The following is a 14,283-nucleotide window of genomic DNA, read 5'->3' on the forward strand; positions in this document are numbered from 1 at the left end:
TGCCTACTTCTTTGTGCCCCCTGCCTCAAGGGCCTGGCCTCATTTGTCCGGCCTCTTTCGCAATGCCTTCTATACCTGGTTGGCCGGCCTCCTGTCGATGAGACCCTGCCTCCTGCCATGGCCCTGCTGATGCCCCCTTCTCTCTTCCTCCTTCTGTTTCATGGATTGTGGAGGTCTTGATCGTGGTCCATGCCTACTACTCATTATTCATACATTTATGTTGTATTCATTGAATGAGTTGTAACTCTTTAATGCTCTTCATTCTGTACACATGACATCTACTGCTTCTGTCCATCCGGAGAGAGGTATCCTCCTCTGTGTCTCTGCTGAAGGTTTCTTATCTTGTTTTCCCTTTGCAAGTTTCTTTTCTTTTTTTGGGGAGTTTTTCCAGATCCAATGTGAGGTCCTGGGACAAGGGGATGTCATATGTAAACAGACTGTAAAGCCCTTCGAGGCAAATTTGTAATTTGTGATTTGGGGCAATACAAAATAAACTGAATGAATTTAATTTAATTGAATGCTCCTGATCCACTGACGTCTGAACCAAATGCCTCATATTGGCCACAGAGTGGCTTAAGAGTGAGTCATTGAATACGTTTTTTTTTAAAGAAACGTTTTTCAAGATGTTTGCCCTCTGGACAGATCACAATGCTTGACATTTAAAAGTCACACTTTTATGGAAATATTTCATATATGTAGCAGTCTCTTTTTCATGACAGTTATATTTTAAATTGTCTTTTCCATTTTGTTAATGTTTCTAAATGCTTCAAATCAGTAAAGCACGATAGATATGACAACATTGTTTGTTTTTGTGTACATTAGATAAGGTTTTTACTTTGGTGTTGCTATAAGGACATCATTCATTGGTGGGTTTAATAGTGTGTGTGTGTGTGTGTGTGTGTGTGTGTGCGTGTACGTGGTACTCTGTAATGGATCAGTATGAATGCCTCGTTAGCAAGCGCCACTGAAACCCTGTAGGTCCTTCAGAATATGAGTACCATTTTAGAGAGCAGCTTTTGCTGTCGCATTCTAACTACCACTTACACAATACGTATTGCTCAAACACACACACACACCCACACACAAACGCACACACGTTAACCCACGCACATACACTTAACAAGCACTTGTGTGTGTGGGCAGCTGGCTGAATTGATGGAGCGGGATTCTGCATCCTCTGGGGAGCAGAAACACACCACTCTATTTTGCATCAGAAAGGCTATTCACTCTTTTCATCTGAGAGGTAAACTAAGTAATACCCTGAAGGTGTGGACCGAGGGATAAAGATGGTTACAGGGGTGCGGTGTAGGGTTTAGGTGGTCGGCGGTCTATACCTTTTGGTGTTGCAATTCTCGCACCCACCATTTCTCTTGTCTCTCTTCTACAGTAAATCTTTCCGTTCTCTGTCAAAGACTCATACGAGGCAGAGAACAGAGGTTACAACTGTAAACAGTACGGGACCTTTTCATATTCTCCGTTTCCCCTCTCCTTGAGTCTGTTGTGCCCCTGGTTTGTTTGGTCTTTTCTTGTGTCTCTCCTCTACCCTCCATACCCCCCTCTCCAGTTTCCTATCAAACAAAATGTCACTAAAGGGAGCATGCACACGGACACACACACACACACACACACACACACACACACACACACACACACACACACACACACACACACTCAAAGACACAGGTAGCAAAGTTTCTCCTCGAGTTTTCACAGCAAAACAAAACATAAAACAACGCTAACGCAAAAGAGTGAGGGTGGCAGGGAGGAGGAGGGGAAGAGAAGAGAGGGAAGTTATTTTCTCTGGTTTTGAGGATGTGCTGCATGTACTTCTGACAGGTGGGAGGGGAGATGAAGCGTGCATTGTGTTCACTTGCTAATTAGCATCGTTAGCGGGGCCCATCCGCTATGAATGGCAGAGATAGTATTAGTGAGGTTTTATGCACAGTGAGTGGTAGAGATAGGGAGAATATAGTGTGGTACAGGCAAAAGCTGTATGCTAACGCTACATTAAGTTTGATAAACTTGCAGGTCTTTAATGGTATCAGCCGGGGAGGGGGGGAGGGTGGGTGGGAGGGAGGGAGAGAGGGAGGGAGGGAAGGAGTAGCAGAGGGAGCAATGAAGTGTAAAGAACTGTACACCAGTCTGCTTCAGGCTTTCCTGTCAATACTCTAGATATGACCTCTATGAGCCTCCTAAAACTACGGTGACACACGCATAAGATAATAAGCCATTGTGTGCGTGTCTTTTTCAGAAGTTTTGGTGTAGCAATTTTGAGATCAGACCTCTCTTCTTTCACCTCACCCCTTGAGGGTCAGGTTATACACAAGGTGTAAGTTACAAGCCACGGGCTGTTTGAATGGTCCTATTAGCGCAAAATGTATATTGCTGACACACACAAACATACAAACACACAGACTTTTGATTCTTGTGATCAAGAAAGGCATTTCCCAGCAGCAAGTGCTTTGGATTATATACAAGGCTTTTATGTAGCACAGTTATATGTGTATATGCATAAGTGTCCATTTGTGTGTATATGTGTGTGCGTGACACAACCCCGGAGGTCACATAAAACTGTCAGCATCATCCAATCACCCGTTTTTTTTACACTGCCCTTTAGCCCCTCCCTTCACTCCCTTCCACAAGCTCTTTCTCTCTCTTCATTTCATCCCCTCCAGTGTCAAGAAAAGGCCCTTGAGGCTGTATTGCTCTCTCTTCCTGTAATTCACACACACACACACACACACACACACACACACACACACACACACACACACACACATACATACATCCTCTCTAAAGGACCCCTAAGGGAGAAGACCATCAGAGCAGTTTGGAGGGATGGAGGCATATTGTTAGGGGTGGAGTTTTCAAACAGAAACATCTCAATGAAGCCTCTCTCCGTCCTCTGAATGGGCGAATGGGTGAGTGAAGGGGGTGATGAATATTCAGTAAGGTCAATGGCCGACACCCACCTCTCCTCCTCCACAGTAGACTCGAGGGATCACTATGAGATGCAAGACAAGGGTCACATCACATGACTGATCTGTAGTCTATGGCTAGCCAGGTAATTGGGACTCTTATATAATATTTTTATATATATTTTATATTTTTATATTTGACATGAGTCTATCTCAGAGAGTGTCAAACAATCCTCAGACTTTTTACTTTATTTAGTTTGAACAAAGCAATACTTTATTTCTGTTTCAGAGTTAAATAGTGAAGTTACTTATAGTTAATGTTCTGATGTTTTCATGGTGCGCTTTGGTATTGTAATGTTAGTTTCCTTAGGGACACAAACAGTTTAGAAATCTGACTGAGTGTCTCCTGCAGATATACATCAGCTCTCTCCTCTGGCTCTATGATCACTTATTTTGATAGAGAATATGACATGGCGCAGGTGTTGCCATTGACGTGTCCTTGTGTTTTGTCAGACAACTGCAAAACTAGAGAAAAGCTATTTTCACTATGATCACATAATTCCAGCTCGCTAAGGCCATGTTCTGATAAACACCAGCACAGCATGAAAAAGCATGGAAGTCAGCTGAAAGACATGGGTAAGAGTCAAAGCTCTGGATTAAAGTGCAATGTAAATGGTTTTCTAATTGAAGTATTTCACTGGCTATAACTTTATTTTAATGGACAAGTCTGATCTGTGATTAGCGAAAACATGACTTCTTTGTTACAACAAGAAACTGAGCAGATTCTTTGAGCCACTGTGGCTGTAATGTGGTAATGTGCTGCTTTGCTTCTGCAAGTCTGAATTTCAGCTTGAAGCTGAAAAGCTAGACTTGGCCGTACACGTTCATTTACATTCATTTTTACCTGAGATAACCTCAGTCTTTCTTTTGTGACAAGCTGCTCATTTAACCAGTCGACCTTCAACGATTATTTAATGGTTCATCTACATTTTTTATAGAAAAGGAATCTGTTTATATATGTCATTTAAAAAATCCTGTGAAAAGTTAATCAGGCTGCACTTGGCTTTGTGCCTGGCCCACTGGCTAAGTGAGTAGCACAGTTCGATTGAGGAATCAAAAGGGCTGCCTCAAGAAATTGCTTTATTGGAATGGTGCATGTATGAGATTACAGGTTACAGTGGCTTTTTGGCTCTGATGAGTGCTTCCCTCATTATCCGGAACTTTAGTGCATTACACATCCCCTCAGATAACAACATGTTGCCTGTCTCTATCATCCTCATACAGTACAGCAGAAGAGCATTTCACTACACTGCCACCAGTCATAATCTTGCAACCAGCATGGCCCTCACGGAGCATCAAACAGATGACTCTGAAACAGAAGAGGGAAGAAGGGTGAGGGGGCCAGGGAAATGAGGAGGGGAGAGGGGCGGCGTAATGGCGCGTGTTTGTAAATAATCTCTCTCTCACGGTGGTAAATAGGAGTTTATTTAACAAGCATCACATCACAGAAGCGCTTCCACCCTCCGCCGCCCTGTCTCTTTTTCTTCCTCCCCTTCATCCCTCTCTCCTTCCCCTCCTCTCTTCTGCTTGGGCTGTGCGGTTACGGCAGAGCATTAATAATAATAACAATGATAAACAGAAAGTAGAGATAACCACAGTAGTGTGTGTATAAGAGGCCCAAGCGCTCAGCCAGTTTACAGCGCTTAGCCCCCATTAAAGATGGGATGTGGAGGGGTGGGCGGGGGGCTAGCAGGAAAATAAGAAGCTGTTATTTTGCATGATATTAACCACATGAAAGCGTGCGGCTGCCGAGAACAGTAAAAGTCGCTGAAGAAGACAGAGAGAGGGTGGGTGAGAGGGAAGCTCGGTGAAGGAATAATGTAAATAGTGGCTGGCTGAGTTATCGGGTATAGCACTGTCAGACGCGTGTGAATGTGTGTGTGAGTGTGTGTGTGTGTGTTATCGTACGCAACACTGTCAGACGGCCCATTGTTTGGGAAGCGATAAAAGGCAATTTCCCAGAGTCCCTTGTAGAACCACACGCTCGGCTTAATTTGAGGGCCATTTTCCGTGACAGTGTTGACAGTTTATACATCTCTCTCCCTCTGTCACTCTCTCTCCTGTGCTCCCTTGTTTCCTCTGCTCATCCTTCCTGTGTGTGCGTGTTCGCTTTGTAGTAAAGAGGCTTGTATTCATGTCTGTGTTTATTAGTATCTCACCCCCATGTTTGGCATGTTCTCTTTGAGGAAGGAACAATACCTGATAGTCTAATACCTGTCAGTGCATACACACACACACACACACACACACACACACACACATGGCCTCCACGTCTGTTGGGAATGTTTTTCCCTTTGCCCCGTCTTAATCTTGCCCTGACATAGAGCATTGTGAGCTGTGCTGCGCTGCCATCAGAGGAGAGCATGTCTTCTCATCATCCTGAGAGAAGGGCCTATTAGAGTAGCTGAGGGTGAGGGGAGGCAGGGAGGAGAGAGGGAGAAAAGAGAGGAGATCGCAGGTTCAGGGCATGATAATTGACACGGAGGCTCCTATTGCCTGCGGAGGAGGTTTTTCCTCTACAATGCCTTAGTGAGAGAGAAAACAAGATATTGTGTACAAACCAACTACACACACACACACACACATACACACACACACACACATACACACACATACACACACACACAAAGCCCCCCCCCCCTATCTTTTGGCAGTGCTCAACATCAAACAAACAATACATATTTAAAACACACGTTAAAACTACATGTGACAAAGACCATAAAATTGTCAGGGAACAGAGATTATTTAAATTTGTTTAGGGTGATGCAGCGGGACACAAATATTTGTTGTAAAAGTTTTTCCAGATGAATGGGACTTTTTAGCATCAGCATGATGGCAGTAATTTCAAGGATTAGTTGCGGGAGTGAAAGGGGGGGTCCTGCTTGGTCCTGATCATTATAGAGACAGTTTGGATTATGAAAAACAAGATGAAAAAGAGAATGTGATACAATAAAAAGGCCACATATTACAGAATAACAAGAACATTCATTTGTTTTACTTGTCACTGATTATGTCACTGTCTCACCTACAGCACTTCATCTTGTATATAACAGCTTTATTCATAAAACATGTGACCTATCTCACCTGTGGACATTTAGTCTTGACAGCAGATGTGGTGTTGCATCGGGTGCATCTACACATGATAACCATAATTTTCTTGGCATCCAGGCCTGAACAAAGGAAGGATGAAACTATACAGAAGCTGTTGCGTTTCGTCTTTTAAGCTTCCAACTCGAGTAGCAACAGAGTAGCTCAGACAAAGATAAAGCTGCACAGCTATCTGCTTACCATAATCTATAACCTATATAAAAAAAGAAGAAAAGTCTCCTGGCCATTCTGTTCCTTATCTCTGTTATCATTCTTCATAGCTGAGCTCTTCTGCTTTCTTTTCTAGCTCCAAGGTTGTTTTATTGTATTGTCGTGAAGAAGTATTCCTATTGTATGTATTTTCTATTATGATATTTCTTTGTCTGTAGAGAATTCCCTTCACTGGTGGTCTAGTGAACAATAAGTTGGGTTTGATAAAAACACACACTTTTAGTTTGATGGGGCACTATCTGCTCTTTTTGTGTGATAAATCAGTTCTCAGTGAAACGTGGATTAAAAAGACCTGTGTGTCATAATTTATTCAGCCTTTTTTAAAAATAAAATAAAAGGTTTTCCTTATCTAAATCCTACAAGTTTAAATGTGACCGACTTCATATAGAAAAACACAATAGATTATCTGTGTTGTTTCAAGGGCCAGACTCCTATCCTCTCTACCTCTCCTCCTATCTATTACAAATGGCCCCACGTAGGAAATGAGAGGATTGTTATTTCAAACTTAATAATGTTACACGACTCCATCAAGACAACGCTGCTCTTTCAAACTCCCACAATCTCCAGTGATAATTTAATCACCAAATGCCAAACTGCCACGCCACATTTAGGTGTAATTTTCATCTATGCAAAGGTAATTTGTTTCAGTATTATGAATTAATTAAAGCCTAACAAAGATGGAGAAGGCTGTAGAATGTTTAATCAACAGACCCTCGAGATTGATTCGTTCTCCTCCACACTCTGGCCAATCATGCTTTCTCCTCCGTGTTGTTACATCTTCTGTTTTCCACAAATGTTAAACTTTTTTTTCTCTCCCTACGACTGTCTTTCTTGCTTTTCTACATTTCTGTGAGTATGATGATTTCGACATTTCCTAAGAAGAGGCGAAGTTCCATACACTCCGCTCTTTCTGCATGCATCTGCACCGCCTTCAAGTACAAAAGATGCCTCTGCACCTTGCCACACTTTATTATTTGAATTTTCTTTGGGGTTGTTCTTGTTGAAATGCTTTATGGCATTTTTTTGACATTTAAATGGCCCACGATACATTCCTATATATATGCCAGTGTGAAATGCATCAGGGTGGAGCCATGTGTCAGTCAATCATTCTTGCAGCTGCTTGTCCCAGGGGCCCGGGACTTTGTGTTCACATACATGTACAAGCCGCAGGGTACCTGAAAGAGTCATTTTCACCCCCAACACTCACTCACAGGCGTACAGAAGAGCAAAAAACACACAACACCATAAATCAAGGTTAGAACACGCCAAAGTCATACACAGACAAGCCCTTCTCACGCACACATGTCAGGTGTTATCTGGGCTTCAGATCTGAGGCCTATAGACTGTGTATATCGTTTATCAGATCAACACACACACACACACACACACAGGTGCTCACACCCAGATAAATACAGTAAATACAACAAATGCTCTCTTTTCTAACAGTAACAACATACCTCACAACATTTCTCGCTTAAGTCAATATGTATTCTGCATGCTTGAGATATTCAGGGCATGCAAAGTCAAAAGCTTCCTGGTTTGACAGTGCATAGTCAATTTAGTTTAACAGTGAGTGAATGAAACCTGCACATTTGCTTTGCAGACACCAAAAACACAATAAGGCAATTTACAAAAATATTGAAAAGAGCGATAAAGTCTTAACGTTTAGTCATGTTTAAGTCACATATTGAACATGGAGAGTTTATGCTGTAGGGAGAGAGGGAGGGAGAGAGAGAGAGAGAGAGAGAGAGAGAGAGAGAGAGACTAAGTAGTTGGAGCTCATACTTATCAACTCTGAACACAAATAGTTTTAGTGACAGGGACCAGGGTGTGTGTGGGTCTGTTTGTGTGAATGTTTATTTAGGCTCAGTGAGGCACCATGGGAAATGAAACACGGAGTATCACCAGACAAACACAATATCATAACCCTGCACTCAGACAGGCCTCTCCATTTAAAGGGTCAGTTCACACTGATTACAAAGAAACATATTTTGTTAATAGTGTTAAGCCATGAAGAGAATTAATTGTGTTCACCATCACCAAAATACAAAGGAGGTGAAAAAGTCATCAGCAATTCAGCTTCCAATGAAATCCTTGTCTCTGTACAGTTCGGTGGGTTATTTGCAGAGCTGTTTCTCAAATGTAATTTTACTTTATTTTTTGACACTTTGAACATTACAAACTCAATTCACCCTGGAGTGGTGACAGCAGTCTCATCGATGGCGAACTTAAGCATATGAACCACTGGAAGAAAGTTTAAATGTTTTTTTATTTACTAAAGACGTATGCATCTTTATGTTGGTTTCTTCATATCAACACAAAAAGAGATAGAAAGCTCAATGTTTTAATTAGTATGATCATTTCTTGGGGCAGCAAACACTCCTTCAGCAAATACTTTGTTAGAAATACAGCACTAGACAAACAAACTAAATTTGCTGATTTGGAGGTGTGCAGCCTCTCCCCTGCAACTTGCTGCGCCTGCAAAAAAATGCAGATTATGACCCTTTGACAAATGCACTGCGTGTCCTGAAACTGCTTCAAAATAGAGAAAAGAAACACCTTGTGTTTTCACCAATCAAATGGTTTTAATGTGACGCTACATTATAAGGAATGTTTGGTACATGAGCAGCAACTCAATACAGCTCTGATATAGAAGAGCGAACAGTAAACAACGAGGCTGACATCAACGAGGAGAAAAAAAATTGAAACAGTAATGCTGGATTACATGCATGCATCATTTCCTCATTCTTAAATAGGCAATTTGAATCAAACGCAAATGGCAGACTCAGCCAATAACAATGAAAACTACTCTATAGAGGCTGTACTTATTGAATGTAAATGGCTATTGCTGAGAAAATGGTGACCATTTAAAATTGGGGTTTGATCTCCAGGATTGTGACTTTATTGAAATTAATTAGGTTGGTTTTTCTATAATTTCTGAAGATTCCAGTTCTGTTTGCCCCTGTTTGAGGTGCTTTTTGCACATACAATTGAAATGACCCTGAGATCGCCCTCTGTTAATCACACTGTGGTGACACGAAGCAGATGACCAATTAAAAATCCTTGGGCAAATTCCCAATCAGAGCTCTGCTATGAGGGTTTGCCACTGCTTTTTCACAGCTCTTTCCATTCTTTCCATCACGCTGAGCGACAGGGGTCTTTGCACCACACACGGACACACATGCACGTGAACACTTGCACACACGCACACATAAACGTAGTGCACCTTATTACTCTTTATTAATCTGCAGGGCGTTAATTGAAACCCCCCTAAGTCTGATCCGTACCTGCATTCCTGCTCTCATTATCAGGCAAGGTGCCTTTGGGGGAAGAAGAGAGGGGGATGGTGGTGGAAGGAGAGGAATCCCAAGTCTCCTGTGACAGGCCAGTTCTACATCTACAGATGTGACTGAATTAAACCTAGCAGCCAGTTGGTGTTTGCTTCCTCTTCCATCAGAAGAAAAAAAGATGCCTGAAGCCAAACATGTGGATCTATGAATCTGTACGTGTTCATTATACGTGCTGAGGTGGATAGTAGAGGCCTTCCTCACCCATCAGTCTGTCATCCCAACTTAAATGTGACTGAGATCAGGTGCATGAACATTTCTTGGACTTTGCAGTTATTTGGAAATGAATTCATCTCAGTTCTTCTATGTCTGTTATTAACACAGCAAACAGAACAAATATTCTAAACTTTAGGTTTAAGTTTAGGTTTAGTCTGTAGAATCTGATCTCTTTTTTTTCCCTTTTATGAAGGTGTCAGAACATTAGTTAGGCTATTAACCAATATCTACTGACAAGCGATGCAATCACTACTTCTCAAATTATTGTTTTTTTTTTCATTAAAATGAGCTGCGTTTTGATTTCGTGTTTTGTTCTGCATGATAACATTACCAGACTACAGCTGGTTCCACATGTTGAAACTAATAACAATTTCAACAATAATCTGCTGTAAAATACACAACACACAAAAGACAAAAGATGATTGAAAAAGAAGGGAGAGCTCTTAAAGCATGTGAGTCAAATATTATTATATTAAAGGAGTGGTTTAGTTTAATTAGACACACAGTACGAAGTAGATAATAGGCGTTCAATAATTCATAGTATTTAAAAAAGGAATGCAGTAGATCAGCAGACCGGGAGGTTGGCGTTTCTGCTTGGTTTTCATCTACATTTGAACATTTTATTACTTAATTACATGTGTTTCTGCTTATCCCAGGTGTTGAGCCAAGCATCTTCGAGCATGTTCCAGCTTTAGAATTTAAAATTAGTTCAGGGTTTACAAAGACATTGCTGGCTATGGCATATGTATGATTGTACAATGCCAAGATACTAAAGTGTGTATGAGTAAAATGTGTTCTAGCTTATGTATGTGTGTGTGGGGGGGGGGGGGGGGGGGGTTTTGCATGCGTGCATGCGTGAGTGTACGTGTGCGCCAGGAGAGAAGAGGATCCGATTAGTACTACTCTGAAAGTAATTACCTTAATTAAAGCAGTAATGTGTGGAGACCGAAGGGAGGAGAGGGGAGAGGAGGGGGGAGGCAGGGGAGAGCCTGCCATCTTTTATGGGGCAGTTTAGGGACTGTGTGATTTAAAGGGCACACTCACCAGTGGGCAGAGCGAGAGGGGAGGGGGGGGGGGATGGGGAGGGAGGGAAGGTGCAGGGAGGGGGACATAGAGAAAGTTGGGGAGGAAAGAGAAGTGGGGGTGAGTGAGGATGAAAGTGGGGTTTTGTCATGGGAGGATAGAAAGAGGTGAGGGGAGACTTTGTTATAGGGAGATATAGAGAGAGTAATTGTGGGGAAAATAAAAGAAGACCAGGTCTTACTGAGATCTGGCCAACAAGCTTCAACACATTCAGTTTTCTTAATAGATCAATTTATTGTCCAATCGGCGGACTTTCATTCTCACCTTTTCCGAATATACAGTACTTTCCTCCTGCATACTTAAACGCCCACACACACACAAAACAATCAACAATAGCCTCCGTTACGCACTGTTTTACCTTAAGTTACAAAGTTTCTACACTGGACCCATCTGGCCTGGCATATGACTCACTCCACCCTGCTATGGCAGACAGCCTTCCTCTGCAACCCACCAGACACACACGCACACTCTCTCTCTCTCTCTCTCTCACACACACACACACACACACACACACACACACACACACACACACACCATGAACCAGTTCCAAGCTGGTGCTGTGTTCAGATATTGTGATTTGTTTGACAAGCATGTGTTTGTGGTATGTACCGAGTAAACCCTACAGGCGTCTACTCAAGTAAAGACATTACACGTCAGTGGAGGCTAAGGAGATATAATTGTCAGTAAAGGGTGACTTCAACCCCGTGTTCTGAGCCGAAATCTACACATTCCATAATATTGGTAAAATGCAAAAAAAGGGGCTGATGGCTAAGAGAAGCCTCAATGCAGCGAGGACAAAAATGACAGCAGTAACTCGGAAAATGGGAAATGGCTTGGGAATTTGATGAATTTTCTGTTCATAAGACCACAAACGATCCCTGTGCCTCACTCCTTTCTGCTGGAAGACCACTTTGCAGGGGCAGAAAGTGCGCCAGCTTTAGAGACGGACCGTCGCGGCTGAAGCAACTCCAATTCATCCAGCGCAAGCCATGGCGCCTGTGTCTCTGGAGTGTAGATTAGTGCCAAATGTTTGAGTATATCACAAAATGCGCCTGGCAAGATTAGAGCAGATTTTAAAAAGTAAATTTCGAGGAATCTTTAACCATGAAAAGCAGATTTCTCCGGCATTCGTGTGTTTCATCACAGTACAGTAATATTACTATAGTTTAAAAATATCCTTAAGTGTGCAATAGTTTTTTTAATCACGTCAGAATCTCAAAAAGTATTTTTTTCCTGGGGTGTTCATTCAGGTTTTTTTTCTCATTTCGTACCCACTACACTATACATATACTATACAATTTATATATTTTTTCTTGTTATTTTTTCCCCATTTATTTCTTAATTGTCGTTCATGTTTTTCTCCGTACTCTCCAAGGCTCTGCTATACTCTCTGTGAAGTTTGAGGTCTGCATTGGCCTTGCATGTGTGTGCACGTGTATTAGTACGTGTTTGTGTGTGGACTTGTGTACACTATTGGTTCTGCAGAACCAGACAAAGAGATGAAGAGCAGCTCTCACACTTGCATAAGTTGGAGGTCTCATCGGAAAAGCGTGGATATGGAAATCAAATAACAGCCAGTTTACAGGTGTGAGTGTGTGTGTGTGTGTGTGTGTGTGTGTGTGTGTGTGTGTGTGTCAGGATTTGAATTGCAAGTGAAATAACATCTTTGTGATAGAGTGATAATGAAAATAATAACATCCCTGACAAAATATTCATAAAGGTAATGAAGAATGCCATATTTCTCAGTGAGATACATCAGAGGCATCTTCTTTAAAAGAAAACAGTGGCCGGCGTCTCCCACACCCTCAAATTATCTGTCGCTTTCACATTTCACTGATAGCATAGAAGAGAGCTGAGGAAAATGGACACACAATTATGCTCACTTGTCGTATATTAATACTGCTTCTTGACATCTTCCATGGACCCTGAGCTGTCATCTCTTTGTCTGCTTTAATTGAAAATTAATGGTTAGTGCGTTGCCAGGGCAACCGTGGAGGTGGCGGTGGGCAGCCAGCCACATTCAGACAGACACCAGTGGCATTGTTTGTCCTGTCTGACCTTGGAAGTCAGAAAAAAAGAAAGAAGAAAGGCAGAGGAGGACAAAAAAGACATTAAAAAGAGAATAGAAAGGTTAGGGTGCAATGTTGTGCATTGAAGCGAGGGACAAAAAATAAAATAAAGTTATTATGGCCATGTTTTGGGCAGGTAGAGAGATAGAAAACTGTGGTTGGGGTGACTGAGGAGAATACTGGCGATATGATGTCAAAATGCCAAATGGGGAGAATTATGTTTGAGTAAGAAAGCAGAAAAAGACCTGATGATTCTTCTCTGGAGCGACAGGATTACCTTTGTGCTGATGGAGTCAGAGGGCACCTTATGGCCCCACAATCATCTGGACACAAGTGTGGGATTGAGCGAGTGGGAAACAGAAGAATTGTGTGCGTGAGTGTAGAGGTGTGCGTAGACATGTTGGTCCTGTTTACAAATCCATTAGTGTGGACGCAGTGCCAAATGGACACTGACTTCAAGGCCAGGCATCTGTAGATTGACAGAGACGCTTATGGATGTCACACAATCTACTCCAGTTGAGAGCTTCTTGGGCCAAGATGACGAGAGGCATGAGAGGTTACAGTGGACATGATGAAAAATCATTTAAAAAATCATTTAAACTCTGATTTGCTTTAAGAAGATCTCAGCTGGTATGGTGCTCTTCATCATTTGAGGTTTTGGGGCAGGGATGTCTATGTGTACAGATTGTAAAGCACTCCGAGACAAATTTGTAATTTGTGAAATTGGGCTATACAAATAAACTGAATTGAATTGAATTGAATCATTAGTGGGCTTAGTTGAGAAGCTGTTGAGAAAATAGATATTACAATTGAATCCATGTACAAGTGCCATATATACACTACCGTTCAAAAGTTTGGGATCACCCAGACAATTTCGTGTCTTCCATGAAAAATCACACTTTTATTTATCAAATGAATATAAAATATAGTCAAGACATTGACAAGGTTAGAAATAATGATTAATATTTGAAATATTAATTTTGTTCTACAAACTTCAAGCTCAAAGGAAGGCCAGTTGTATAGCTTATATCACCAGCATAACTGTTTTCAGCTGTGCTAACATAATTGCACGGGTTTTCTAATCAGACATTAGTCAAACACAATGTACCATTAGAACACTGGAGTGATAGTTGCTGTAAAAGGGCCTCTATACACCTCTGGAGATATTTCATTAGAAACCAGACGTTTCCACCTAGAATAGTCATTTACCACATTAACAATGTAGAGAGTGTATTTCTGATTAATTTAATGTTATCTTTATTGAAAAAACAG

The sequence above is a fragment of the Pseudoliparis swirei genome, chromosome 18, assembly GCF_029220125.1.
Source record: "Pseudoliparis swirei isolate HS2019 ecotype Mariana Trench chromosome 18, NWPU_hadal_v1, whole genome shotgun sequence".
NCBI lineage: Eukaryota > Metazoa > Chordata > Actinopteri > Perciformes > Liparidae > Pseudoliparis > Pseudoliparis swirei.